Source organism: Nycticebus coucang, chromosome 10 (assembly GCF_027406575.1).
Source record: "Nycticebus coucang isolate mNycCou1 chromosome 10, mNycCou1.pri, whole genome shotgun sequence".
In the NCBI taxonomy this organism is placed as follows: Eukaryota; Metazoa; Chordata; class Mammalia; order Primates; family Lorisidae; genus Nycticebus; species Nycticebus coucang.
The window spans coordinates 113014144-113038396 of NC_069789.1; the positions used below are offsets into that span (position 1 = coordinate 113014144).

Consider the following 24253-nt stretch of genomic DNA (forward strand, 5'->3'; position numbering starts at 1 on the left):
TTGCTAATACATTTGAGTTCTCTGTGGATTCTGGTTATTAAAAAATTAAAATTAAACTTTATATATATTTTTTGACATGGGATCTTGTGGTGTTGCCCAGGGTAAAATACACAGGATAGAACATAATTCACTGCAGTGTCAAATTGCTAGAATCAAAAGATCCTCCTGCCTCAGCCTTATAAGTAGCTAGGACTACAGACATGTGCTACCACCACCAAATAATTTTTTTCACAGACAGGGTCTCATTGTGTTGCCCAAGATTTTTTTCTTTTCTTTATATCAGATTAATGTGAGGTGGAAATTAGTTTTGGGAAAGGGAAGGTTAGATTTTTCTATAGCCTACATTCAGAGCAAGGAAGATGCTTTTAACCTAAAGGGTGTTACCACATGGTGTCAGATGCAAAATGATCTACTCCTGGGGAGGGTGTTCAAGAGATACAATAAAAAGGAAGAACATGATAACAATAATTGTACACTGGAAAACATAGGACTCATCTGCACATTTAAAGGTCAGTTGATAAGGTCCATGTTTATGGGAGGGGAAGGGAAAGGATTGATGGAGGGAGGGTATATGGTGGGACCACACCTATGGTGCATATTGCAAGGGTACATGTTAAATCTATTAAGCATGGAGTATAAATCTCTTAACACAATAATTAAATAAATGAGGTGAAGGCTGTATTAACCAGTTTTGCTTTGCATATTGGTGCTGCTTTTTTTTTATTTTCAAATCATAGCTGTGTACATTGATGCAATCAAGGGGTACAATGTACTGGTTTCATATACGATCTGAAATATTCGCATCAAACTGTTCAACGTAGCCTTCATGGCATTTTCTTAGTTATTGTATGTAGACACTTGTATTCTGCATTTATGTATTAACCAGTTTTTAAATATAATTCCAAATTGTATTTAACATCAGCACATTGTATCCCATAAATGCATTAATGTATACATGATTTATGCGTTTATGACAATAAAAAAACAACAAAAATAATCAAAGGATGATTAATATGGACATTTATGAAAAAATATGCTTTACCATTATTGACCTTTATTTTTCTCTGATCATAGACACAGAACAATATCCACAGAAGTAAGAATTGGGGATCTGAAAGACTCCCATACACCTAAAGGCACCAACTCAGATGGTTTAGCCAGATAATTCTACCACTCGTGGATCTATCTGATAGGCCAGTGCTACTTACTTGATTCAAGAGTCTGAATAGTTACTACACTCCCCTAAACTTGTATGTTCATGAATTTGAAGGGAGAGGTTTTCCTTACTTTATAATTGAGAAACATAAAGTAGGATATGAAATTTATTTATCAGTTTTACCTATAAGAAATTACACAATTTAATGTAGGTTCACTATGCAAGCTTCCCTAATTTTCCACTTAGGAATTAGAGGCAAAACTCTGGACCACGGACAGCACACACATACAAACACACACACAAACAGATTCAGACATTTCCACATAGGTGCAAAGAAGGCGTGCATGTACACATGTATGCACAGAAGCATTCACACAATTTACACAGTGTCACTTGTGTGCACATGAGTGGAACCTCACATTCAAGCACACACCCTGCACATGCATGTTGACACCCATGTTCATAAACATTCAGGATGACACACACTCGTATGAACACACAATCACAGCCATTTTCATTAATCAAATCTCACAGTTATGACGTACAGATGTCCTTATGAACACACACATGCACACATATATACACACATAGAGAAAACTGTTATATTTCTGGAAGTCAACATGTCAGAGAAGGGGGATCCTTTCTATTGTATTTAATTCCCCCAATCCTGCAAATAAATCACAAGGACAATATTTAAAATATACAGCCTTAAAAATTTGTCTTCAGTACCGCCTTAGCTCATGATTCAAACTAGAGAAATTGAAATGGGGCTTTTGAGCAAAGCCAGTTCATGGGTGTGAGAAAAAAGGAGGGAAGAAAGAGGACACAGGGCATGAGGGGTAAAACAGTGGTGCAGAGCCTTGGGAAGGTGGGAATAGGGAGTGCAGGGGAAAAGAGAAGCAAATGGATAAAAAAGAGATAAATGTCCCAGATGTGTCAACATCATTGTGCAGATTGGGAGTGAAAAGAGGGTAAAGTGTTCAGGAATGCTAAGAGTACAGGGCATAAGGGACTCTGGGGAAATAGTGATGTAGGTTTTCATCTGAAGGAAGGAAATGATGAGGTCAGGAAGTAACAAAGAAAAGTCAGAGTTTGGTAAAGTCATAGGAAACTAAATGTCTGTGAAGAATTCAGAAGCATAGCATGGATAAGGGTGGGTTTAGTAGACCCTGGAAGTGGAGAGTGTGATCCACAGCAGATCTAGAGTGTGGAGGCAGGAGATGGAGCCTGGAGGAGCTCAAGGACCAGAGGCAGAATGCAGATAGGCACAGGGCAATGAGGGAAAAGAGCAAGGCAATAAACATGGGTGAGCTTCAGAGCACAGGAGAAGGAGGCAAGATATGGGACTGGATGTGTTTATGGGGAAACTGAGCATACCTGAGAGTTGCAGTGGGAACCTTATTTAGTGTGGGGTAGAGGGGGAATGGAGATGGGCTGAGGGATTGAAATTGAGAATAAACACAGGGAACAGGGAGGTGGATGACTAGGTTTGCAGAGGTGATGGGATGTCAGAAGGGTCACGCTGAAATCATTGGAATAGGCCCAGAGAAAGATGGACATCAAAAAGGTAAGGGGGGTGGGGAAGAAATAGAGAAGGTCATGGTAGGGGTTGAGTAGATGTAACATCTTCAGAGTGAGGGAGAAGGAAGGAAGCATGTAAGAGAACGATAAAGGTGAGGGGAGAGTTGGGATGGAGCGACCTGGAGACCATTCTTCTAAGTGAGGTGTCACGGGAATGGAAAATCACCCACCACATGTTTTCAATACTGAATTGGAGCTAGTTAAACACGTATGTGCACATATGGAAGTAAATGCAAGAGGAACCAAGTGGGTGGGAGAGGGGAAAGAGCTTGGGTTAATTCACATCTAACTGGTATAAAACACACATCCTGGGTGAAAGTCATATTTATAACTTTGTTCTGAAATATACACAACACACAATGTAACCAAAACGTGTGTACCCCAGAAATATTCTGAAAAATTTTTAAACCCTAAAAATAAAAAAAGTAGAGAAATAAGAAGTATACTCCATGTGTTTCATTAGCTCATTAAATATGAAATGTCTGATTTTAAATGCATAGTTTAGTTTATTGTATCTCCAACAAGAAGCAGTCCATTTAAAGAAAGTATGCATCTGAGCTGTCCACACAGCATTGCCATCATCTTAGGGGTAGCTTTTTTATTTTAGCAGTAAAGAAGCTTGAAGAGGGAGTGGCAATGATATTGTCAAAGGTGTTCTCCAAAACTTGTTGAGAGTTGATGATTTTTTTTTGTAATGTTCCCTCATATGTATTTATTTTCTTTTAAAAAACTGAAGACACTCCAGCACACAGACTCGCTTAGCATTTTTCATTCAGTCATCAAACGCCTTTATTTTTTTTCTTTTGAGACAGTGTCTCACTATGTCACCCTCCGTAGAGTTCTATGACATCACAGCTCACAGCAACCTCACATTGTTAGGCTTAAGCGATTCTCCTTTCTCAGCCTCCCAAGTAGGTGGGACTACAGGAGCCCACCCCAACACCCAGATATTTTTTGTTGCAGTTGTCATTGTTGTTTAGCTGGCCTGGGTCGGTTTCAACCCCACTGTGCTACGGGCACCGAGCCCAAACCTCTTTCTAAATGCTATCCTTATGATATCTCTGTAAGGGAGACAGTGTAATTCTAATTTTTACTGATTAACAAGCTAAGGCACAAATTGAGCCTGAGCAGTAAAAGTGGTCTTTTGTGAATTATTAGGTCCCTGGATTTGTTTACTCTAACACACTTCCCCCATATTGATGCAGGCAACCAATAGACAATGTTATGAAATGTCCTCGAGGTGAAAATGCTAAGAGTCAAAGAAAATCATTCTTGCCTCTGGGAAGACAACACATGCTCAGAAGGGTCACTGATGGAGTCTTGGAGAGATGCTCTTCGATAAAGTATGTGCTTAAATAAGGAGACCAAATCACCTGTGATTACAGGAAAGAGGATTATAGGAAAGAGGCTGAAGATGGAGTATTGTTTCTCAACACTTTTGAGATCACAATAGTGGCAATCTTAACAAATTATATAATCCAAGGAACCTTAGTTCTTAAAGTTTAGTCCTGTACATCAAAATTCCAAGTCCTACATTTTACTAATGATTTTGATGTTTCTGATAGGCACATCTCCACATTCTTGGTCTCCGACAATTCTCTTTTATCATAACTGAATTATCTCAATAAAATGTAAGGGGGATCTATGCCAACATCTGAAGCAAACAATTATCTGGTCAGCATACACTGGTTCCGTATATTTTGAGAAATATTTAAGTACATAAAGGAAGTGTGCAATGTTAAAGAGATGACATGAACAATATTGGTGGTTGTCTAATGGAGAAATCAGTGTCCATCAGGAAATGGAAGATACTCAAAAATTGTTTCCTAATTTCTATTAACAACAATCTAAAAATGAACATTTCCATTTGATACAAATATTTAAATTTAAAATGTGTGCAGTTCAGATTGGCCTACCATTTTTAGATTGCTTATGTGCCTGAAGACTTATGGTCAATAAAAACAGTAACAGAGAGGTGGGGACAAAAGTATCTCTGTATCTGTACAACAAAAATGAATATCACTTCATAAGGTAGCAATTCACAGAGGAAGTGGCATCCATAAAATCAAGAAGTGTTGAAAGATGGCAGGTCACAAATCTGGCGATGGGGAACATGCTGTATAGTAAGGCCTGGTTTCCCTGGCATCATATTCAAGGATAAAAAGTGGAAAGTGGGTGTATTCTGGTGATATGGCAGAAAATATCCAGTGGAGGCTGTCTACATACTGACTTTTGTCCTTCAGTCCTGAGACAGAAAAGGTGTTGAGAAACCATGTTGACTATCTCTGAACGAATGTTAGATGAACAAAATAAACAGCCTTCAAATTCCTTTTATGCTTGACATAAACAATATCATGGAGTTTCTTTCTTTTTTATTAACTCATATACACATATATCATGAGTACATTTATGCATTTGTGGGGTACAACGTGTTGATTTTTTAATACAATCTGACGAGCTTACATCATCGTAGAGTTTCTTCAGAAAGTCAGAGTCCAGGTGATTGCATTCAGTGTGTGAAAATATACAGTACGTATTCCTTCACAGCAATGTGATCCATTACATGAATGAAATACAAAAGAGCCTATCTATATCTGTTAATGGTACAGGAATATTTCTTTCAACTACCACCATTACTCTTCCACCACAGTTATCAACACCTGTTTGGTGTAAGGCTTTATGAGAAGCAATACCAGACAGATCCTTGCATCTTGCGTGACATAACCAGTGATTATAATTTCCTTGATGCTGCTTCTGCAGGGCTGCCTCTGATAATGGTCCCTGAAGGATCATTTTTCTTTGTTCATCAATATTTCCTTCCATTTGAGCAAAAGCATGAGAGCCAATGAAAGAGAGATCAACTCCCAAGCCTTCATGCTCCCCTTCTCAGTCATCCTCTGGAGCACCAGGTTTTTCACTTATTCTAATCTGCCATTTAGGTACCACTGGCTCCCTTCTGCATTTTCAATATCTGCAGGTAGGTATGGCAATGACCTACTCTCCTTCTTTAAGGACCTCTCAAGATTAGTAACAGAAAATTCTACTTTTTCAATGGTTTCCCCATGAGTCTCTAGGAATCTGCTTACAGTGTGAAGTGCTATAGGTGTTGCATCTTCTAAAGCATGTGTCCTCAAACTATGGCCCACAGGCCACATGCAGCCCACCGAGGACATTTATCCTACCTGCCAGGTGTTTTTGCTGCCACTGCCTGTCCTGCTTAGCAACTGACTCATCCCAGGCCCGCAGTGCACATGTGTGGAATGTGAGCCAAACTCTCCAACTCACCTGCATTTATATTCTGATTGCTATTCAGTTGTGATGATGTTGTATGTTGTGTGCTGTGTAAGCCCCAGTTCACACTGTTGCAATCTCTGAGCAGTGCAAGTTCAGCCATATGCTTGTATGGCTGAACTTGAATTAGATTCGGAAGAAAAAAGGCATACGTGCCTTCTTTTTTTCCTGCAGTGGAATCTGATTGCATGGGTGAAAAGACCCATGCGATCAGATGCCTGTGCGAGTTCACAGATCGCACTGCAGCTCGCACAGGGTAGTGTGAACTGGAAAGGTGGTTTAGGAATTGGCTCTGTAATTGTGCCAGTTTCCACACTGCACCAGTGTTGCCTGAGGTAAAAGTGGACTTCCACCAATATGGCCACTGGTGAGGCTGAAATGATGTGGATTGTCAAGGCTGCGTTGATGGACATTGATCAGACTGCATTGATGGGCAGTGCAGTCTATATGTCTCTGTGTGGGCAGTTACTGCTGGTATATTGTTTTTGGAGTGCTATGTATATATATATATATGTATTTTACTAATAGCAATTTGGAATCCCTAGGAAACAATGATATCAAGAAAGAGAAAAATTGAGTCAGAGAGTAGGATATTCAAAAAACAGTGGACTTATGATTACTTTTTCATGCAGTACTAGGAAAGAGCTGTGTGTTTGATATGCCAGAATATAGTGTCTGTGTTCAAAGAATACAATTTGCATCGACACTATCAAATTCAACATAAAGAGAGAAGTGAGAAAAGATAAAACATTAAAGCTGAAAAATACATTGACAACTCAGCAAAATACTTTTGTGAAGCAGAAGCAGCTAAATATTTCATCACTGCAAGCAATTTTTCAAGTTGCCAAGCTAATAGCATGCACTGGCAGACCATTCGTGGAGGGAGAATTTGTTAAAGAATGCCTTATTTCTGTTGCCAAGGAGATATGTCCAGAGAAGGACGATTATTTAGTACAGCGAGTCTTTCAGGACCTACAATTACACAAAGGATTGAAGAAATGGGAGACAATTTGCATCAGCATTTCCAAAACTCCACAAAAACACTTTTCTATTTTTCCTTGGCACTCAATGAAAGTAATGATGTTCATGATTCTGCACAACTTCTAAATTTTATTCGAATGACTATTTCGAAGTTGCAGAAGAGCTTGCTGCAATGCAAAGCATCAAAGGAACAACTACAGGACAGGATATCTATGAAAAGGTTTACCAAACTGTGAATGGTTTGGAAATGGACTGGGCTAAACTAGCCAGTGTGACAACTGATGGTGCTCCTAGCATGGTGGGGTCTAAGAAAGGAGTAATTGCTTGCATTAACCAAGAGATGGACAAACGCAACCATTCCCATCCAATAGCCAATTCTCATCCAATGAGCCACTGCCTCATCCACCAAGAAGCAAATCACTGACGTGGGACTCTATCATGAAAATTGTGGTATCTTGTGTTAACTTCATTAGAGCTAATGCACTAAACCACAGACAATTTCAGGAATTTCTGTCTGAGGTAAATATTGCCTACAAAGATGTTCTGTACCACACACAAGTCCATTGGCTGAGTCAAGGGAGAGTTTTGAAACATTTCTATGACTTACTTCCACATATTACAGCTTTTCTGCTTTCAAAAAACAAAGAAGTACCAGAGCTCAATGATGCAGAATGGAAATGACATCTTGCCTTTCTGACAGATGGAACAGATCTACTCAGCAGTTTCAATGTGCAACTTCAAGGAAAGGGGAAGCTAATCTGGGATATGCAATCACATGTGAAAGCATTTGAAGTAAAATTAGGCCTCCTCATCAAAAAAGTGAAGGAAGAAAATTTCTGCCATCTCCCCACAACTCAAAATCTGTTAGCGGAAAATCCATTGGTTGCATTCCCAAATAAAACATGTGTGAATTCACTGGAAAAGTTGCAAAAGGAGTTCCAATTTAGATTTAAAGAGCCCATCTGAATTATGGGCTGCTTTTGGCTAATGAGATGGTCAATGTCTGGTTCCATATTTGTCACATACAGCTTTTCTGTAACCCATTTTCTATTGACATGGGTTACATACAGCTTTTCTGTAACCCATTTTCTATTGACATGGGTTACATACAGCTTTTCTGTAACCCATTTTCTATTGACATTGAACATGTGGATACGATTTACCAAATGGAACTGGCTGAACTTCAGAATTGTGTTCAAGTCAAGCAGCCTTCCTGATTTCTATGCATGTCTCCCTTATGAGACATACCCTAATCTCAGGAAACATGCACTCAAAATGGCAACCATCTTTGGCAGCACTTATGTCTGTGAATAATCTCCAACCAGATCTAGACTAACTGATGCACACTTGCATCACTTGTTATGACTAGCAGTGACAAATATGGAACCGGACATTGACCATCTCATTAGCCAAAAGCAGGCCCATAATTCCCATTGAAATATTAGTAAGTTTGTTGATTTAACTTGCTTGTTCTTTGTTTTAAATATTGTATTTGTTCCTGTTTTGTTTTTTCACTTCAAAATAAGATATGTGCAGTGTGCATAGGAATTTGTTCATAGTTTTTTTTTTTGTTTTTTTTTTATAAACTATAGTCCAGCCCTCCAACAGTCTGAGGGACAGTGAACTGGCCCCTGTTTAAAAAGTTTGAGGACCCTGTTCTAAAGGATAGCCTCATTTTGCAGAATAACACAGAATCCAACATAAAATATTGATTGCTCTTTTGCTAGCTGAAGTAGATTTCTGAAGCAGCTGTACAGGGAATGCTCAGCTGCTGTGAGATAGCGGCTCTTATATTTATGTCCCATTGTGTGAATGATTAACTGGGCAGCCATATGAAATGCTTTTTCAACTTTGCTTCATCTGTTCAGCAACCTTTAAGTTTCTGGAGATCCTCTTTCAAATCAGGCCCTGCGAGCATGAAGATCCTTTCTGATACAGGATTCTTATCTGTGAGACTTTCATTGCTGGTATTCACAATAGCTGTACAGCTCAGTAATGCCATGCCTCCTTTCCAAAGAATCACTTTTCCATTGACATCCTTATTAAGATGAAAAGGTGATATAATACTGTCTTCATGAAATATTTCAGATGTAGTATCAGGAGAATTTAATTTATCTTCACACGACTCACCCCGGCTTGTTAGTGTCTCCACATTGAGAAACTGGGAAGATGCACCCAACGGAACCATGGATGAGAATTTTGGTTTGACTTTTCCCAAATTCCTCAGCAATATTCACTGGAGACTTTATTCACTGAGAGTCCCATCTGGGTGTTGGGTGGGATGGGTTAAATTCCTGGTGAAAAAAGGCCAAGGGAAATCTCTGGACAACCCTTAGCAGAGGCAAGCTGGCTAAAGCAAATCAAAGTCCCTTGAGAATTGACTACTTTTACACACAAGAAGTGCTCCCCTCAGTTGGCGCAAGGTCTGGTCACTATGGTGGATGACAGAGAGTTTCCCTGTCCAGCTTCTGTACTTTGAACAGTGTTGTTTATGCAACATGTGTTTGAGCATCGTCTTTCAAGAGGATTGGCCTGTCTCTACTGACCAATCATGTCTGGTTGACAGCAAACATCTTCATCAATTCATTCAACTGGTTGCAGTGGACATGTGCTCATTGACTAGGTTTAATGAAGCTGTAGTGGGTAATATCAGTGAATGACCTCCAAACAACAGAAATTAGCGTTTTGTTTTTTTTTTTATGATATTCAGTTGTGGACCAACTTTGGACACTTTATCATTGTCCAGCCGTGTGTCATATGGTTGCAATTGTCAAAAAGGGTTTATTTTTTTTTAATTGTTAAATCATAGCTGTGTACATTAGTGCAATCGCCTGTACCCATTCTAAGATGCACCATAGATGTGGCCCCACCTATTACCCTCCCTCCACCAAAACCTCCCCCTTCCCTTCCCCTTCCTTGACCCTTTCCCCATAGTCTTGTGCTATAGTTGGGTTATAGTCTTCAAGTGAAAGCTATAATTTAGCTTCATACTAGGGCTGAGTACATTGGATACTTTTTCTTCCATTCCTGAGATACTTTGCTAGGAAAAATATGTTCCAGCTCCATGCATGTAAACATGAAAGAGGTAAAGTCTCCATCTTTCTTTAAGGCTGCATAGTATTCCATGGTATACATGTACCACAATTTGCTAGTCCATTCGTGGGTCGATGGGCACTTGGGCTTCTTCCATGACTTAGCAATTATGAATTGGGCTGCAATAAACATTCTGGTACAGATGTCTTTGTTATATTGTGACTTTGGTCTTCTGGGTATAAACCTAGTAAAGGAATTATAGGATCGAATGGCAGGTCTATTTTTAGGTCTCTAAGTATTCTCCAAACATCCTTCCAGAAGGAACGTATTAGTGGGCATTCCCACCAGCAGTGTAGAAGTGTGCCCTTTCCTCCACATCCACGCCACCATCTCTGGTTTTGGGATTTTGTTATGTGGGCTACTCTTACTGGGGTTAGGTGCTATCTCAGAGTAGTTTTGATTTGCATTTCTCTGATGATTAAGGATGATGAACTTTTTTCATGTGTTTGTAGATTTTGCATCGGTCTTCTTTAGAGAAGTTTCTCTTTAAGTCCCTTGCCCACCCTGAAATGGGGTCACGTGTTCTTTTCTTGCTAATAAATTTGAGTTCTCTGTGGATTCTGGTTATTAGACCTTTATCAGAGGTATAACCTGCAAATATTTTCTCCCATTCTGAGGGCTGTCTGCTTGCTTTACTCATTATGTTCTTGGCAGTGCAGAAGCTTTTTAGTTTGATCAGGTCCCAGTAGTGTATTTTTGATACTGCTTCAATTGCCTGAGGAGTCCTCCTCATAAAATATTCACCCAGGCCGATTCCTTCAAGAGTTTTCCCTGCACTTTCTTCAAGTATTTTTATAGTTTCATGTCTTAAGTTTAAATCTTTTATCCAGTGAGAGTCTATTTTAGTTAATGGTGAAAGGTGTGGGTCCAGTTTCAATCTTGTACAGGTTGCCAGCCAGTTTACCCAGCACCATTTGTTAAATAGGGAATCTTTTCCCCACTGAATGTTTTTAATTGGCTTGTCAAAGATCAAATAATGGTAAGTAGCTGGATCCATCTCTTGGTTCTCTATTCTGTTCCAGACATCTACTTTTCTGCTCTTGTGCCAGTACCATGCTGTTTTGATCACAATGGATTTATAGTACAGTCTCAGGTCTGGTAGCGTGATTCCTCCTGCTTTGTTTTTATTGCTCAGTAATATTTTGGCTATTTGAGGTTTTTTCTGATTCCATGTAAAACGAAGTATTATTTTTTCAAGATCTTTAAAGTATGACAATGGAGCTTTAATAGGAATTGCATTAAAATTATATATTGCTTTGGGCAGTATGGACATTTTATTTAGTTATTTTTTTATTAAATCATAGCTGTGTACATCAATATGATCATGGGGCACCATACACTTGTTTCATAGAATATTTGACACATTTTCATCTCATTAGTTGACATAGCCCTCCTGGCATTTTCTCTGTTACTTTGCCAAGACATTTACATCCCACATTTGCGAAGGCTCACATGTACCCTTGTAAGATGCACCACAGGTGTGATCCTTTCAATACCCCTCCCTCTCCCCACCTAGCCCCTCCCTACCCATGCTTTCCCCCTTCCCCCTGTTCTTAGGTTGTAACTTGGTTATAGCTTTCATGTGAAGGTCCTAAGTTAGTTTCATAGTAGGGGTGAATACATTGGATATTTTTTCTTCCATTCTTGAGACACTTTACTGAGAAGAATATGTTCCAGCTCCATCCATGTAAACATGAAAGAGGTAAAGTCTCCATCTTTCTTCAAGGCTGCATAGTATTCCATGGTGTACATATACCACAATTTGTTAATCCATTCGTGGATCGATGGGCACTTGGGCTTCTTCCATGACTTAGCAATTATGAATAGGGCTGCAATAAATATTCTGGTACAGATATCTTTGTTATGATGTGGTTTTTGGTCTTCTGGGTATATGCCCAGCAGAGGAATTACAGGATTGAATGGCAGATCTATTTTTAGATCTCTAAGTGTTCTCCATATATCTTTCCAAAAGGAATGTATTAGTTTGCATTCCCACCAGCAGTGCAAATGTGTTCCCTTTTCTCCACATCCATGCCAACATCTCTGGTCTTGAGATTTTGTGATAAAGGCTAGTCTCACTGGAGTTAGATGATATCTCAAAATAGTTTTGATCTGCATTTCTCTGATGATTAAAGATGACGAGCATTTTTTCATATGTCTGAAGGCCGCTCGCCTGTCTTCTTCAGAGAAGTTTCTTTTCAATTCTCTTGCCCAGCCTGTGATAGTATCCCTTGTGCTTTTCTTGCTAATGCATTTGAGTTCTCTGTGGATTCTGGTTATTAAACCTTTGTCAGAGACATAACCAGCAAATATCTTCTCCCATTCTGTGGGCTGTTTGCTTGCTTTACTTACTGTGTTCTTGGCTGTGCAGAAGCTTTTTAGTTTGATCAAGTCCCAAAAGTGTATTTTTGAAGCTGCTTCTATCCCCCGGGGGGTCCTTCTCATAAAAAACTCACCCAACCCAATTTCTTCAAGGGTTTTCCCTGCACTCTTTTCTAGTATTTTTATAGTTTCATGTCTTAAGTTTACGTCTTTAATCCAGTAAGAGTCTATCTTGGTTAGTGGTGAAAGGTGTGGATCCAGTTTCAGTCTTCTACAGGTTGCCAGCCAGTTCACCCAGCACCATTTGTTAAACAGGGAATCTTTTCCCCACTGCATGTTTTTAATTGGCTTGTCAAAGATTAAATAACAGTAAGTAGCTGGATTCATCTCTTGGTTCTCTATTCTGTTCCAGACATCTACGTCTCTGTTTTTGTGCCAATACCATGCTGTTTTGATCACTATCGATTTGTAGTATAGTCTGAGGTCTGGTAGCGTAATTCCTCCTGCTTTTTTATTTTTGAGTAATGTCTTGGCTATTCGAGGTTTTTTCTGATTCCATATAAAACGAAGTTTGTTTTTTCAAGATCTTTAAAGTATGTCAGTGGAACTTTAATAGGGATTGCGTTGAAGGTATATATTGCTTTGGGTAGTATGGACATTTTAACAATGTTGATTCTTCCCAGCCATGACCATGGTATGTTTTTCTATTTATTAACATTCTTGGCTATCTCTTTTCTTAGAGTTTCATAGTTCTCTTTATATAGATCTTTCACATCCTTTGTTAGATAGACTTCCAAATATTTCATCTTTGGCGTTACTGTGAATGGGATAGAGTCCTTAATTTTTTTTCAGCTTGACTATTGTTGGTATATATAAAGGCTACTGATTTATGAATGTTGATTTTGTAGCCTGAGACGTTGCTGTATTCCTTGATCACTTCTAAGAGTTTTGTAATAGCGTCCCTAGTGTTTTCCAGATATACAATCATATCATCTGCGAAGAGTGAAAGTTTGATCTCTTCTGACCCTATGTGGATGCCCCTTGATCGCCTTTTCTTCCCTAATTGCAGTGGCTAAAACTTCCATTACAACGTTAAAAAGCAATGGAGACAATGGGCAGCCTTGTCTGGTTCCTGATCTAAGTGGAAATTATTCCAATTTAACTCCGTTCAATATTATATTGGCTGTCGGTTTGCTGTAGATGGCCTCTATCAGTTTAAGAAATGTCCCTTCTATACCAATTTTCTTAAGTGTTCTGATCATGAAGGGATGTTGGATGTTATCAAAAGCTTTTTCTGCATCGATTGAGAGGATCATATGATCTTTGTTTTTTAATTTGTTTATGTGCTCAATTACATTTATAGATTTATGTATATTGAGCCAGCCTTGAGACCCTGGGATAAAGCCAACTTGATTATGATGTATGATTTGTTTGTATGTTGCTGGATTCTGTTTGTTAGGATCTTGTTGAATATTTTTGTGTCTATATTCATTAGTGATGTTGGTCTATAATTTTCTTTTTTTGTTGGGTCTTTTCCTGGTTTGGGGATCAGGGTGATGTTTGCTTCATAGAACGTGTTGGGGAGTCTTCCTTCTTTTTCTACATTTTGGAAAAGTTTGAGTAATATAGGTACTAACTCCTCTTTAAAGGTTTGGTAGAATTCTGATGTGAAACCATCTGGTCCCGGACTTTTCTTTTTGGGGAGGTTTTGTATGGTTGATGTTATTTCCAAACTTGAAATGGGCCTGTGCAACATTTCCACTTGTTTCTGGTTAAGTCTTGGAAGGTGACGAGCTTCCAAGTATCGGTCCATTTCCTTCAGATTTTCATATTTCTGAGAGTAACGTTTCTTGTAATATTCATTAAGGATTTTTTGGATTTCTGAGAAGTCTGTTGTTATTTCGTCTTTGTCATTTCTGATTGATGAGATTAGAGGTTTTACTCTTTTTTCCTGATTAGGTTGGCCAACGGTTTATCTATTTTGTTGAGCTTTTAAAAAAACCAGCTTTTTGATTTATTGATCTGTTGTATTGTTCTTTTGTTTTCAATTTCATTTAGTTCTGCTCTGATTTTGGTTATTTCTTTTCTTCTACTGGGTTTGGGTTGGAGTGTTCTTCCTTTTCCAGTTGCTTGAGATGACCCACTAAGTTGCTATCTTCCTCTCTTTCCATTCTCCTGAGGAAGGCTTGCAGCTTTATAAGTTTCCCTCTTAGAACTTCCTTTGTGGTGTCCCAGAGGTTCTGATAGTTTGTGTCTTCATTGTCATTGCATAGATATTAATAATTGAAATCTCATCATATTGAGTATTACCCTTAACAAATATGAAGTGACCATTCTTGTCCTTCCTTACTTTTGTTGGTTTAAAGCCTATTGTGTCTGCAAATAAAATTGCAACACCTGCTTTTTTCTGGTTACCATTTGCCTGAAATATGGATGACCATCCTTTCACCCTGAGTCTGTATTTGTATTTTAAATTAAGGTGTGACTCTTGTAAGCAACAGACATCTGGTCTGAGTTTTTGTATCCAGTTAGCTAACCTATGTCTCTTTAGAGGACAGTTTAAGCCATTCACATTAATGGAGATTATTGATAAGTTTGGTGAAATTTTGGGTATCGAATTTTTCAAAAGTCCAGTGGACAATTTTAATCTTTTTGCCATTGTAGAGATTGGAGTTTGATCAGGAGTTCCTAAGTGAGTTTACATTTGTAGTAGAGGATTGGATTGGTCATTACGGAGGATAGGTCTGAGAATATCCTGAAGAGGTGGTTTGGTTGTGGCAAATTTCTTCAACATATGAATGTCATTAAAGTATTTAATTTCTCCATCATAGATGAAACTCAGTTTAGCTGGGTACAAGATCCGGGGTTGAAAGTTATTTTGCTTTAGGAGACTAAAGGTCGATGACCACCCACTTTTGGCTTGAAAAGTTTCAGCAGAGAGATCTGCAGTCATTCTAATGTTCTTACCTTTGTAGGTAATGGCTTTCTTTTGCCTGATAACCTTGAGAATTTTCTCCTTCATGTTGACTTTAGTGAAGCTAATTATGATATGTCTGGAGGATGACTTATTGGGTTTGAATCGTGCTGGAGTTCTGAAACTGTCTGCTATCTGATTTTCAGAATCTCTAGGCATGTCTGGAAAATTCTCTTTCATAATTTCATGTAGAAGGGCCTCTGTGCCCATCGATGCCACTTCATCGTTTTCCGGAACTCCTATTATTTGTATATTTGCCTTCTTCGAATTATCCCAGAGCTCTCTAAGAGAAAGATCCGTTTTTGCTCTCCATTTCTGTTCCTCTTTGAGAGTTTGGGAGCATTCGAAGGCTTTATCTTTGATGTCAGAAATCCTTTCTTCTGCTTGGTCCATTCTGTTGCTGAGGGATTCTACTGTATTTTTCATATCTTTAAGGGCTGCAAATTCTTGCTTCAGTGTGTCTAAGTCTTTGGTGGTTTTGTCTTTAAATTCATTACATTCTTGAGACAACTTTTGAATTTCTCCTCGGATTCCTAATTCCATTTTATCAATCTTGTATGCAATTCAAATTCTGAATTCGATTTCTGACATGTCTGCCAGTTGTTTATGAATGGGATCTCCAATTACATCTGCCATTTCTTTCCTTTGGGGGGTTGATCTATTCTGGTTATTTATGTTACCGGAGATTTTTCTGCTGATTCCGCCCCATGGTTGTTTTACGCCCTTTGATTTTTCCTCTAGGGTTTTGTTGAGGGACCGTTCAGTGTTGTATCCTGAGAGACTGGGGCCCTGTCTGGTGTGGTGGGGCTCAGTGATTCTGACTTATTGTCAGCTGGCTTCTGTTTGACCTCAGTGAAGCACTTACTCTGGGTTGAAGTCTCAGTTCTCTGAGTCAGCCCTACCCTGGATGTTTCTGGGGTCTGTGAGTCACCTCAGGCAAATCCTATACTCAGTGGTGGCCTCCTCTGGTTGCCAGGGAGGCAGGGGGTATGGCTTCAGCCGCCTCAGGGAACTGCCGCTCTGATGTGGGTCTCCCCCAGCCTCACTCCTGTGTCCCAGAATCAGGGCTGACCAGCTGCAGTTCGGGCACTGTCCATGCCCCGACAAATCCCTCAAGAATCTGGACTCCCGGGGGACAGGCCTCCAGATCCCAGAATGAGAGTGGGGTGGGGTGCTGGGAGCTCAGTGCCGCCGGCAGCAAGCTAACTCAATTCCTCCCAATCTTTGGCTCCACCGCACTGCGGCAGCCCAAGCCTCCAGGCTTCAGAGTGAGGGTGGGGTGGGGGGAGCGGTTGGAGCCCAGAACTGCCAGGCAGCGAACAGACTGAGCTCCACCCAGTTCCTTGCCCAGCCACACGGCATGCGCTCAGGTCTCCAGACCACAGAGCAAGGGCGGGGTGGAGCGCCGGGATCTCAGAACCAGCAGGGGCTCCGAGCCGCAGGGGGCCCAGTCGACAGTGAGCAAATTCCGTTCATCCCAGTCTCTTGCCCAGTTGTACCACCGCAGCTCAAGCCTTCAGGTTTTGGAGTGGCGGCGGAGTGGGGTGAGCGGCTGGAGACCAGAACCGCTGGGCAGCAAACAGACTGAGCTCCACCCAGTTCCTTGCCCAGCCACACAGCATGCACTCAGGTCTCCAGACCACAGAGCGAGGGCGGGGGAAGTGCTGGGAGCCCAGAGCCAGCAAGGGCTCAGAGCCACAGGTAGCCCAGTTGGTAGCGAGCAAATTCAGTTTATCCCAGTCTCTCGCCCGGTTGTACCATCGCAGCTCAAGCCCTCAGGTTTCAGAGTGGGGGCCGGGTGGAGGGTGCGGCTGGAGCCCAGAACTGCCGGGCAGCGAACAGACTCAGCTCCCCCCAGTTCCCTGCCCAGCCACACGGCAGGCACTCAGGTCTCCATCTCCAGAGCACAGAGTGAGGGCGGGGGAGTTCCTGGAGCCCAGATCCAGCAGGGGCTCCGATCCATAGGGAGCCTGGTCAACAGCAAACGAATTCAGTTCCTCCCAGTCTCTCGCCTGGTTGTACTGTCGCAGCCCAAACCTTCAGGCTTCAGAGTGGGGGCGGGGTGGAGGGAGCAGCTGGAACCCAGAACCACTGGGCAGTGAGCAGACTCAGCTCCACCCAGTTCCCTGCCCGGCCACACGGCATTCGCTCAGGTCTCCGGACCACAGAGCGAGGGCGGGGCGATCGCTGGGATCCCAGAGCCAGCAAGGACTCAGAGCTGCAGGGAGCCCAGTCGGCAGCGAGCAAATTCAGTTTCTCCCAGTCTCTCGCCCAGTTGTACCACCGCAGCTCAAGCCTTCAGGCTTCAGAGTGGGGCCGGGGTTGGGCGGAGCAGCTGGAGCCCAGAACCACCGGGCAGCGAACAGACTTGGCTCCACCCAGTTCCCCGCCTGGCTACACGGCAGGTGCTCAGGTCTCTGGACCACAGAGTGAGGGCGAGGGAGCACCTAGAGCCCAGAGCCAGCAGGGGCTCCGAGTTGTAGGGAGCCCGGTCGACAGCGAGCAAATTCAGTTCTTCCCAGTCTCTCGCCCGGTTGTACCGTCGCAGCCCAAACCTTCAGGCTTCAGAGTGGGGGTAGGGTGGAGGGAGCGGTTGGAGCCCAGAACCACCGGGTAGCAAAAACAAGACTCAGCTCCACCCTGCTCCCTGCCCGGTCACACGGCAGGTACTCAGGTCTCCAGACCACGGAGTGAGGGCGGGGGGAGCACCAGGAGCTCAGAGCAGCAGGGAGCTCAGAGAAGCTGGTAGCGAGTTCGACTCAGTTATATGCCTGGTTGTATTGTTGCCCAAGGAGGGCTGTTGCACCTCACCTCAGGGAAGCACCGCCCTGATGAGGGTCTCCCTCCGCTGACTGTGCTCACCTCTCTCCCGTGCCCCAGAATCAGCGCTGACCAGCTGCAGCTCGGGGACTGTCCTCTCCCCTTTAGGAGTCACCCAAGAATCCAAACTCCTGGGGGACAGGCTTTCAGACCTCAGAGAGAGTGGAGGGAAGTGCTGGGTGCTCAGAGTTGCCGGCAAAGGATATTAACAGATTTATACAGTTTTATGCCTGGCAGGAGAATGCCTAGGCATCCTAGTAAGGGAGGTAGGTCCGGTTTGTAGTAGGTCTCTCCCGTGAAGTGTAGTGGGATGGCCTTTGATTTCTGCCCTTTTTTGCCCTTAAGCCAATCAGGTGGGGAAGGGGGAACTCCCGTCCACTTGGTGATGGGTTTTGTACCTTTTGTTTGCTTCCTGTGGTCGTAGCTCTCCTCAGAGGGGTTGATGTGCGTTCTTCAACTTTCTCACTTGGTGTTGCTCGAATCCATCAGGTTACTTGCTAAATTTTCAGCCCCTAACTCACCTTCAGAATGGGAGTCTCTGTGGAAAGCTGGCTGCAGTCTGCCATCTTCCCATCATTCCCCTGGACATTTTAACAATGTTGATTCTTCCCAGCCATGAGCATGGTATGTTTTTCCATCTGTTAACATCTTCGGCTATTTCTTTTCTTAGAGTTTCATAGTTCTCTTTGTAGAGATCTTCCATGTCCTTTGTTAGGTATACTCCCAAATATTTCATCTTCTTTGGCACTACTGTGAAAGGAATAGAGTCCCTGGCTGTTTTTTCAGCTTGGTTATTGTTGGTATATATAAAGGATACAGATTTATGGGTGTTGATTTTGTAGCCTGAGACATTGCTATATTCCTTGATCACTTCTAAAAGTTTTGTAGTAGAATTTCTAGAGTTTTCCAGATATACAATCATATCATCTGCAAAGAGTGAAAGTTTGATCTCTTCTGACCCTATGTGGATGCCCTTGATCGCCTTTTCTTCCCTAATTGCAATGGCTAAAACTTCCATTACAATGTTAAAGAGCAATGGAGACAATGGGCGACCTTGCCTGGTTCCTGATCTAAGTGGAAATGATTTCAATTTAACTCCATTCAATACGATATTGGCTGTGGGTTTGCTGTAGATGGCCACTATTTGTTTAAGAAATGTCCCTTCTATATCAATTTTCTTAAGTGTTCTGATCATGAAGGGATGATGGATATTATCAAAAGCTTTTTATGCATCAATTGAAAGAATCATATGGTCTTTATTTTTAAGTTTGTTTATGTGTTGATTACATTTATAGATTTACGTATATTGAACCAGCCTTGAGACCCTGGGATAAATCCGACTTGGTCATGGTGTATAATTTTTTTGATGTGTTGTTGGATTCTGTTTGTTAGGATCTTATTGAGTATTTTAGCATCTATATTCATTAGTGATATTGGTCTATAATTTTCTTTTCTTGTTGGGTCTTTCCCTGGTTTGGGGATCAAGGTGATGTTTGCTTTGTAGAATGTGCTGGGTAATATTCCTTGTTTGTCTATATTTTGGAAGAGGTTTAGTAGTATAGGTACTAGTTCTTCTTTAAATGTTTGGTAGAATTCTGATGTAAAGCCACCTGGTCCTGGGCTTTTCTTTTTAGGGAGATTTTGTATAGTTGATGCTATTTCAGAACTTGATATAGGCCTGTTCAACATTTCCACTTCATTCTGGCTAAGTCTTGGTAGGTGGCATGTTTCCAGGTATAGGTCGATTTCTTTCAGATTTTCATATTTGTGAGAGTAGAGTTTCTTATAGTATTCATTGAGGATTTTTTGAATTTCTGAGGGGTCTGTTGTTATTTCATCATTACCATTTCTGATTGATGAAATTAGAGATTTTACTCTTTTTTTCCCGGTTAGGTTGGCCCAAGTTTTATCTATTTTATTGATCTTTTAAAAAAACCAGCTTTTGGATTTACTGATCTGTTGTATTATTCTTTTGTTTTCAATTTCATTTAATTCTGCTCTGATTTTGGTTATTTCTTTTCTTCTGCTGCATTTGGGGTTGAAGTGTTCTTCTTTCTCCAGTTGCTTGAGATGTTCCATTAAGTTATTGACTTCCTCTCTTTCCATTTTCTTGAGGAAGGCTTGCAGTGCTATAAATTTCCCTCTTAGGACTGCCTTGCAGTATCCCAGAGGTTCTGGTAATTCGTGTCTTGATTGTTGTTTTGTTCCAAAAATACAGTGATTTCCTTCTTAAACTCGTGTATAACCCATGTATCCTTCAGCATAAGGTTGTTTAGCGTCCATGTTTTTGTATAGGTATGCAGGTTCCTGTTGTTATTTAGTTCAACTTTTATTCTATGATGGTCTGAGAAGATGTAAGGAATAATTTCTATTTTTTTAAATTTGCTGAGGTTAGATTTGTGGCCTAGGATGTGGTCGATTCTGGAGTATGTTCCGTGGGCTGATGAGAAGAATGTGTATTCAGTTTTTTTGGGATGAAATGTTCTGTAGATGTCTGTTAAGACCAGATTTTGAATGGTTGAGTTTAAATCTAAAATTTCTTTGCTTAGCTTCTTTTTGGAGGATCTATCCAGGACTGCTAAAGGGGTGTTAAAGTCTCCAACTACTATGGAAGTGGAGGAAATCAAGTTGCTCATGTCTGTTAGAGTTTCTCTTATAAATTGAGGTGTGTTGTGGTTGGGTGCATAAATATTAATAATTGAGATCTCATTATATTGAGTATTACCTTTGACAAATATGAAGTGTCCATCCATATCCTTAATTATTTTGGTTGGTTTAAAGCCTATTGCATCTGCGAACAGGATTGCAATGCCTGCTTTTTTCTGCTTTCCATTTGTCTGAAATATAGATGACCATCCCTTCACCTTGAGTCTATATCTGTCTTTTAATGTAAGATGCGATTCTTGGATGCAGCAGATATCTGGCTTGAGTTTTTGTATCCAGTCCGCCAACCTATGCCTCTTTAGAGGACAATTTAAACCATTCACATTAATTGAGAGTATTGATAAGCCTTTCAAGAGACCGGTGGACATTTTTAATCCTTTTGCAACTGTGGAAGTTGGAATTTGATCAAAAATTTTTTGGGTGGGTTTACTTTTGTGGTGGAGAATTATGCTGGTCTTTATGAAGGGTAGGTCTAAGAATGTCCTGGAGAGCTGGTTTCTGTGAATATGTGAATGTTGTTGAAGTATTGAATTTCTCCATCATAAATGAAGCTCAGTTTAGCTGGGTACAGGTTCCTGGGTTGAAAGTTATTTTGTTTCGGGCAGCGCCTGTGGCTCAGCGGGTAGGGCGCTGGCCCCATATGCTGAGGGTGGTGGGTTCAAGCCCGGCCCCGGCCAAACTGCAACAGAAAAATAGCCGGGCATTGTGGCGGGCGCCTGTAGTCCCAGCTACTTGGGAGGCTGAGGCAAGAGAATCGCTTAAGCCCAGGTGTTGGAGGTTGCTGTGAGCTGTGTGACGCCATGGCACTCTACCAAGGGCAATAAAGTGAGACTCTGTCTCTACAAAAAAAAAATACATAAAAAAAGAAAGTTATTTTGTTTCAGGAGATTAAAAGTGATGACCATCCTCTTCTAGCTTGAAAGGTTTCAGCAGAGAGATCTGCAGTTATTCTGATATTCTTCCCCTTGTAGGTAATGGTTTTATTTCATCTGGCAGCTTTCAGAATTTTCTCCTTCATATTAACTTTAGTGAAATTGATTATGATGTGTCTGGGGGATCTCTTATTTGGGTTGAGTCGTGCTGGAGTTCTGAAACTCTGCTATCTGACTTTCGGAATCTCTTGGCTTGTCTGGAAAGTTCTCCTTCATAATCTCATGGAGAAGAGACTCTGTGCCTTGTGAAGCCACTTTGTCACTTTCAGGGATCCCTATAAGATGAATATTGGCTTTCTTCCAATTGTCTGAGAGCTCTCTGAGAGAGTGGTCTGTTTTTGCTCTCCATTTCTCTTCTTCTTTGAGGGTTTGGGAGCATTCAAAAGCTTTGTCTTCAATGTCAGAAATCCTTTCTTCTGCTTGCTCCATTCTGTTACTGAGGGATTCTACTGAGAATCACAGTAGAAGTTGAGGGATGCAACTTCTTGTCTCAATGTGTCAAAATCTTTGGTCATTTGGTCTTTGAATCCATTGAATTCTTGAGATAACTTTTGGAATTCTAATTCGATCTTATTTGCATCCAGATCCTGAATTCAATTTCTGACATCTCAGCTATTTGTTTGTGCATGGGGTCTTGTGCTGTTTCTGCCCCATTGATCCTTGGGGGAGTTGATCTACTCAAATTATTCATATTGCCAGAGTTTTTCTGTTGATTTTGCCTCCTGATTGTTTTTCACCGTTGCCTCTGGCTGTCCTCAGAGTTGGGGAGGTGTCTCTCCAAGATTAGACCCCAGCCAGATCACTCTATTGTTGCTGGATCTTTGTAGGGAGTGACCCTGTGAAGTTCCTCTGGGGCTGCTCTAGCTAGGGAGTTCTGGTTGTTGAAGCAGCTCCAGTTTGTGACACACCCGGATCCAGCAACAGAGCTGGGGGTGCTGCATACGGTTCTGGGAGTGCCAGGCGCCCAGTGACTTTGCCACAGAGAGCCCAAGGCTCCAGCCATCTCTGGCCAGGAGACGAGCTCTACGCAGAGGCAGGGAGGGCTCCAAAGGGCACGCAGCTACCAGAGTCCCTGTCCAGATGAATGGGCTAGTGTGGAAGCTGGGTGGACACAGGAGGGAGGACGCGGGGTTGTGTGGCTCCCGCAGTTCCTGGTCACGGAATGTGGAGCCCCGGTGGGTGTGGGTCACCAGTCGGGGGTCACTGCACAGCTCGTATGGAGGTCTGGGCTGTGCCAAGACCAGGAGTTTGAGGTTGCTATGAGCTGTGATGTCACGGCACTCTACCCAGGGCAACAGCCCAAGGCTCCAGTGTGCCAAAACCGTCTCACTCTGCCCCTAAGGATTAACGCTGTAAGGCAGCTCAGTCCCCGCCTTTAGGCTGCTCAGTCAGAAGGTTACTTTGACCCGCCCAATCCTTGCTCTGAGACCCTGAGGGCAGAGCTTGCTAAGGCAGTTCTTTCACAATGGCTTTGTGCGCCCAGCTCAGTGGCTCAGTCTGGGGCCCCAGACAATGCCCAAAATTCTCCACACTCCTGCTCAAGCTCTCCCCAAGGCAGTTCAACTGAGTGCCAAGTCCAAGAACACTGAATTAGTTCACAGGTAAGGCCTGTCCGGTTTGCAGTCTCACTGCTGCTTGTACTTACGGTTGCCGTCGTGATTAGATCAATCGAGCACACGCAACCACTTGCTAGTTTTCCACTGTTTTTGTCCTCCTCTTGGGGTCCAGAAGTCCCTTGCTGGCTCCCTGTATCCTCAAAGGGATGATTTAGGCAGATCCCACGGGCCAGAGATGCCTGTAGTCTTGTGTCCCCAGATTTGCTGTTCCCAGTTGCAGGGAAGCTGTTACTCGGCCGCCATCTTTAATCTCCTCAAAAAGGGTTTATTTATTATCACATGGACAGTAAAATGTAGAAATGGTTACCTTGATCAGCAAAGCAAGGCAAGCTGTTAGATTTCTTGTCTGATGCTGATTTAATTCCTGGGGAACTACCTATCCACCTTCTTTACCTTGCTGGTTTCTTTCAAACTGTCCAATATTGCTGGTGATTCACATGTAGGTTGAGATGGATTCACTTGCACTACAGCTTTCAGCTCCTCATTATACACCTTGGGCTCAGGTCATCAACGTGATTCATTTTCAAGACTAAAATCACCAGAACAAAACTCCTCCAACCACTGACACACTGAGTGTTCATTAGTCACATCCTTCCCAAACACTTGGTGGATATTTTGACCTGTCTTCACTGCTTTGGTTCCACGATGGAACATATATTTGAAAATACCAGAAATTTTTGACTACTTTATGGTTTCCCCAAAATTGCTTTAAAATCAATTTGAATGATAATCACAAGCCAAAATGTCCATTTGAATACAGGATGATGTACCTTCACAATATAGAAAATAAGAAGTGTCAGAATGAAATGTCAGAGACATCAAT

The 24253-nt window shown here is 41.7% G+C and overlaps 1 pseudogene; it reads right to left on the reverse strand.

Moving 5' to 3' along the window:
- Nucleotides 1-4827: 4827 nt before the first annotated feature.
- LOC128596552 (ganglioside-induced differentiation-associated protein 2-like) lies at nt 4828-9197 on the reverse strand (annotated as a pseudogene).
- Nucleotides 9198-24253: the final 15056 nt, after the last annotated feature.